Source organism: Tiliqua scincoides, chromosome 12 (assembly GCF_035046505.1).
Source record: "Tiliqua scincoides isolate rTilSci1 chromosome 12, rTilSci1.hap2, whole genome shotgun sequence".
Classification (NCBI taxonomy): domain Eukaryota; kingdom Metazoa; phylum Chordata; class Lepidosauria; order Squamata; family Scincidae; genus Tiliqua; species Tiliqua scincoides.
The window spans coordinates 12,975,477-12,982,345 of NC_089832.1; the positions used below are offsets into that span (position 1 = coordinate 12,975,477).

Sequence of the window (6,869 nt, forward strand, 5' to 3'; positions counted from 1 at the left end):
CTACACTGACCACAGGAACCAATCCGAAAGCTCATCTCTACCACCCTAAAGTGCCTTACATCCTAAACTGCCATAGAACTATCAGTGTGGTCTACACCAGTGTTGCCAAAACCGTAGGTCGGGACCCAACGGTGGGCCATGAACCAATTTTTGGTGGGTCGCAACAAGTTCCTGAAACATTAGGAAACAAAGAACTTTGCCAGCATCCAAGAATGGTTGGCAACCTTCAGTCTAGAAAGACTATGGTATAAGCCTACAGCACCCGGTATTCCCAAGCGGTCTCCCATCCACGTACAAACCAGGCCTGACCCTGCTTAGCTTCCAAGATCATGGTATAAGCCTACAGCACCCGGTATTCCCAAGCAGTCTCCCATCCACGTACTAACCAGGCCTGACCCTGCTTAGCTTCCGAGATCATGGTATAAGCCTACAGCACCCGGTATTCCCAAGCGGTCTCCCATCCACTTACTAACCAGGCCTGACCCTGCTTAGCTTCCGAGATCATGGTATAAGCCTACAGCACCCAGTATTCCCAAGTGGTCTCCCATCCAAATACTAACCAGGCCTGACCCTGCTTAGCTTCTGAGATCAGACAAGATCAGGCATGTGCAGGGTAACAGTTGCTGCAGCATCCAAGGCTGGAATGCCAACTTTGTGGGATGAGGTCATCTTCATTTGGCCACATTAAAATGACACATTTTATGATTTTCTCTTGTAACTGGTAGATCACTTGAGAATCCAGCCTTTTTCTGACCTAGAAGTTCCGAACCGCACATCCTGGTCTCCAGTTCAGCCTTCTGGGCACCCTGGAATGATTGTAAAGGTTTGGGGGAACCCTGAACTCCTTGAACTCCATTTCTAGGAAGGGCCTAGCAAGTGTCTACATACTATATATAATATCACTAGCAGCCTCAGGAGTACAGGACACTGGTCATTGATTGATTGATTGATTGATTGATTGATTGATTGATTGATTGATTACAGCAGTATGGCAAATATGCAAGAGGGTTAATGTCATTAAAAGTAAATGCTTTCTTCTTTGAAAATAACGCAAATTCACGCCATCAGCCATCTCATTCTCCTGAATGAGTAGATCAAGTGTAGTTCAGCCATGTGCCATAACATCTTGTGCCGGTGCCCTGTGACCCGGCAGTGACATCACTTCAGGAAGCGATGTCACTGCTTGTTCACCTCTGGGCACGATCCCTTTGGACATGTCTGGAGGTGTCCCGAGGGCCAGAGAGCCATGGGTGGACTTTGAAAGATACTTCCAGTTTTTCCTGCCTCTAATGACTGGCATCCATCACCGGCCTAGTTCCTGGTTGAAGTGAAATTAGAACTGGGGACTTGATGGCTGGCAGCTGCCTCCAGGAGCTTCTACACTGCACCAGTTCTCATAAACAGACCCAGCTTTTTCTTGAGAAATTAGGATTGCTCAGCCCGCATTCAACACACAAATGGAATAACTATTCAGAAGGAGAGGCAAGGTTACCTGGCTGCAAATCAGAATAAATATGCAGAAGGATACCTGGTTGCAGGTAACATCTGAGCTGCTTAGCAGTGCTCGACTCCAAAGTGCGAACGTTTTCAGACAGGGGGGGTCAATCACAGCTAACTCGTTCTGGGTGGTGTGTGTTGTTTTTTTTACTTCTCACACCCACAATCTTCCCCTCAAGGCTTAACTGTTTTTTAATTATTATTTTTTTTTTTAAAAATCTGGCATGATTCCTGAGCCCCACACGCAGAGCGTTCTTGCCAATGCTTTCTTTCTAGGTGTGAAACATGAGTCAGACCACATTATACAAATATACAGGAGGGGAAAATATCAAGGAGAAACAGGACAGACGTGAAGCAAGACCTATCCCTTGGCTTTTAAAGCATTCACAGCCCGCCTGGGTCCCTCGTTTTCATTTTTCAGTTGTTGTTTTTTGTGTGTTTGTGTGGTGGGCAAAAGTTTGTCAACCATAATTTTTATGAAGATGACAATTGAATGGGCCATCTGGTGAGAATTAATTTATGCCTTTCTACATTTTAAACAACCTGGCTATTTTTACTCGATTCAGCCTCTCCGAGGGAGCGCGACGTAATGAAGCATGAGCTGGAAGTGGGCCACACCTCAGCTGGGATATGTCAAATTCTATCATGCAGGATTCCAAAACATAAATCATAGCCGGGGGTTTGGAACGCCCTCCCTGGCAAGGCTTGATTGGTCCCAACCCTTAACCTCCGTCCTAGGCTGTGCAAAGGCCGGGTCTCACTAGAGTTTTGTGTCACCCAGTGCGAGAGCTCATTATATCACCCCCACAATGAACCTCCTCCTGTACCAGACCGTGAGGAATAAATTGCAATATCCTACGCACAGCCTAAATGCAGTGGCATCACAAGGGTTGGTATCACTCCCATTCACTTTATTTATTTATTTAAATATAGAACAGTACAAGTCATCAAACAAACCAGGACCAAAAACCAAAAACCAGTGGCCGACTTGCTGACACTCACACAACCCAAGAAGAGTTCTCGTATGAGGTCTGAAACATAGAAATGAAGGCTGACTCATACAAACACCTTATTGGTCCTGCTGTGTCATAATAGCACCTCATTGGCTCTCGGAACAAGCGATCGGTTTTGAGTTAAAGAAATCCACTTTTTGTGACATAAGGCAGTTGCGTTTTCCTTTTCTGGTTTTTTTTTTTTTGGCTATAACCTTTGACAGAATACAGATATTTCAACGCGGTTTATTCCATTGCATTCTGCATTAAAAGAGGCATCAAATGAAATATAACGTGATGGTATTATTCTAAAATACCAAGATTTTCACAATGTTGGCTAATAGTGATGTTGCCTCTCCCTGAGTAAGCCACCTGTTGTGGTCTGCACCTCCATCCCCCAGCGATGCCACTGCTGGGTGTTTTAATTTCACTTTTGAGGAGAGTGGTCATTGACTATAGAAGTGCTTCTCAACCTTTTTCACCATGGCACACTGAGAAGGCACTAATACTGTCAAGGCACACCGTCGGTTTTTTGACAATCGACAAGGCACACCACACTGCTGGCTGGGGACTCACATCCTCCAATGGCCCTGCTAATATAGGACCCTCCCCCAAACTCCTATGGCACACCTGCAGACTGTTTGCGGCTCTCCAATCTGCTGTGCCACACTGGTTGAAAATCTCTGGACTGTGGGTCAAGTACAGTTGAGTGATACTGTCATGTGTGGTCGGGGATTGGAGGCACTGTGATTCCCTGTTGTGGGTTTCTAAAAACATGTTTTATGTCTGTAATGTTCATAATTCATAGAAAGCTACCTTAAGGTTACTGGGCAAGAAAGGGGGGAATATAAATATTTTAAACAAGTAACAAATAATCTTTTACTCTTGTGCTTCCAAGGCACAAGCACAAAAGAACATTTGTCCATATGGGGCTAGTTCCAAGTTAAAAATATTGTCTGACATGGCCCAGTTATGGGACAGGAGGGTTGCTTTCCATTTTATTTTATTTGTTTCCAGTTTGAGTTTCCTCTTCAATCCAAAAGGGCCTTGGGGTGATTTCTATTGACATAACCGTTATTTTAGAAAAAAGCCTTTTTAAAGCCAGATCATAAGAACATAAGAACATAAGAACAGCCCCACTGGATCAGGCCATAGGCCCATCTAGTCCAGCTTCCTGTATCTCACAGCGGCCCACCAAATGCCCCAGGGAGCACACCAGATAACAAGAGACCTCATCCTGGTGCCCTCCCTTGCATCTGGCATTCTGACATAACCCATTTCTAAAATCAGGAGGTTGCACATACACATCATGGCTTGTACCCCGTAATGGATTTTTCCTCCAGAAACCTGTCCAATCCCCTTTTAAAGGCGTCCAGGCTAGACGCCAGCACCACATCCTGTGGCAAGGAGTTCCACAGACCAACCACATGCTGAGTAAAGAAATATTTTCTTTTGTCTGTTCTAACTCTCCCAACACTCAATTTTAGTGGATGTCCCCTGGTTCTGGTGTTATGTGAGAGTGTAAAGAGCATCTCCCTATCCACTCTGTCCATCCCCTGCATAATTTTGTATGTCTCAATCATGTCCCCCCTCAGGCGTCTCTTTTCTAGGCTGAAGAGGCCCAAACGCCATAGCCTTTCCTCATAAGGAAGGTGCCCTTATGATCAAATAAGAAGTGATCGCTGTGTCAGTCTGTTGATTGTATGCACAAAACTAAAATGGTACCACCTGAAAGATGAACAGATGGACCATGGCAGAAGTTTTCGTGGGCTAGATCTTGTTTTGTCCAGCTTGTGAAGTGTCCGTTGACATTTGCCTCTATTTTTTGCACACGTACGGGCATAAAAAAAGACCTCACAACAATATCAGAATCAAAAGACATGCAAGAGGCGCAGGATGGTTTTACTCCACCTTGCTGAAGTGGTACCTTTAGAATGGGCTTCAGTAGATCAAAACAAGTGGGCTTCAATAGATCAACCCTGAAAAGTGTATGTGGGGGGGGGGGGAATCCTAAATAAATACAAAAAAAAAATTAGAGTGCAATCCTATGCATTAAGACAGAAGTAAGTTTCATTTGCTTCCACTGTCTATGTCTTTGAGGTCTGGTCATTGTCACTGTCTTCTGGGGTTGGTCATCCAATGAAATGAAATCAACAAGTCCCCCTCCCCCTCCCTGAGAGGCATGAACCAGATTTATCTTCTCCCCTCCATCCATTCACCCACCCACCCACCCACCACCCACTATCTATCTATCTATCTATCTATCTATCTATCTATCTATCTATCTATCTATCTATCTATCTATCTATCTATCTATCTATCTAGCATCTTCCTTCCTTCCTTCCTTCCTTCCTATTCACTGTCCATCTGCAGAAGCCACCCAAAGTATTAGCCTTTGTGCTAGTGGATTTCATGTGCCACTGACTTCTTCTGCGTGGGACTTAATTCCCAGCCAAGTGGGCACAGGATCACAACTTTTGCTTTGTTTAAGACAACTGGCAAGCTGTCTCGTGAACAAAGATGCCCCGTTCCTCTACAAGCATGTAATATTGAAAGCGCCAGAGCCAGCACTGAATCTAAGTTGATCGCACAGTCAAGGAGAATTACTCTGAGATCTGAGCATACCGGGGGGGATCGTTGTACATTGAATTTCTCCGTGTAATATGGTATAAATCTTCATGAGAGGCTCAATTTTTATTGGATGCGCAAAAGGTGCCTTTTTTCTTATTAAATGCAAGAGAAGGTCCCAAGGGAGGCCTAGCCTTCTAAAACATCTCTATCAATTTTTCCCTCCTTGCCTATGAGCTCTGGAAACTCTGATGGGTACAGTCTGGTAAATCATCCCTTCTTGTTTTTCAAATTACTGGGCTCCTGGTCTGAAATTCACATCTCTCTCTCTCTCTCTCTCTCTCTCTCTCTCTCTGCATTTTATTCATTCAGTGGTTCTCAAACTTTTTAGCACCAGGACCCACTTTATAAAATGACACCCACTCAAGGACTCACCTAGCTTTACGAGACATAAAAGAAGTGATTTAGAAAGAATTTACATATTTATTTGTAAGTAATATTTTATTTATTTATTTGCAAAACTCAATCCAGGGATAAAAGCAGCACCTGGAGCAAGGAAAAAGGGGTGGGTAGTAGAATAATAATAATAATAATAATAATAATAATAATAATAATAATAATAATAATAATAATAAACTTTATTTATATCCCGCCCTTCTCCCCGAAGGGACCCAAGGCGGCTTACAACATATTAAAAACAGATTAAAAACATAATTTAACAGCAAATAAAAACATATTAAAACACATTAAACAGATACCCATAAAAACAGTAGTCAGATAAAAAGTCAGATAAAAAGAGCAAAATGCAGCAAATCATAGAGGAATCAGGCCTGTAAAAATACTAAAAGATATAGAAAAGATGTTAAAAAAGGCCATGAACTCAGAAGGCTTGTTTAAACAAAAAGGTCTTCAGGCCTCGCCGAAAAGTCTCAAGAGAGGGAGCCATTCTCAAGTCAAGGGGAAGGGAGTTCCATAACGTTGGTGCCACTACTGAGAAGGCCCTATTTCTTGCCGCCGCCCCACGTACCTCCTTAGGCGGCAGCACTTGTAAAAAGACCTTCTCTGACGACCTAAGAGGACGAGCCGGATTGTACGGAAGTAGGCGATCTCTGAGATACCCTGGCCCACAGCAGTATAGGAGGAGGAGAGAGGACTAAACTGACTGGCTGATGGACCAACAAACTGGCTGATGGACTGACAAACTGGTGGACAGACAACTGTAGTAAATATGTTTTGTAACATTGAGTTTTAGTGAATGTGGCAACAGCAGAGCACTGGCTTCAAAGCTTTCTGCTTCCCATGGCAACTTTTGAGCGTAGGCAAAATCCCTGCTCTTAAGTTTCGTTTCTCATGAGAGGCTAGAAACTTGAGGCCCAAGGCAAGGGAAAGACACAGGAATGAGTCATAAGTTGTAGATAAGGTGAGAAGCAAGGAATGCAGCTTGCCTGGGAAAGAGTAACCTAGGCATTGCTTTGTATTGTTAATGGTTGGCAACCTTCAGTCTCGAAAGACTATGGTATATGCCTACAGCACCCAGTATTGCCAGGCGGTCTCCCATACAAGTACTAAACAGGCCTGAAGCTGCTTAGCTTCCAAGAACATGGTATAAGCCTACAGCACCCAGTATTCCCAGGCGGTCTCCCATCCAAGTACTAACCAGGCCTGACCCTGCTTAGCTTCCAAGGTCATGGTATAAGCCTGCAGCACCCAGTATTCCCAGGCGGTCTCCCATCCAGGAACTAACCAGGCCTGACCCTGCTTAGCTTCCAAGATCAGACGAGATCGGGCATGTGCAGGGTAATGGTTGCATTG

General features: G+C 44.2%; 2 pseudogenes; both read right to left on the minus strand.

Moving 5' to 3' along the window:
• Positions 1-511: 511 nt before the first annotated feature.
• Positions 512-631, minus strand: LOC136663432 (5S ribosomal RNA; annotated as a pseudogene).
• A 6,121-nt stretch (positions 632-6,752) lies between these two features.
• On the minus strand, positions 6,753-6,869 carry LOC136663451 (5S ribosomal RNA; annotated as a pseudogene).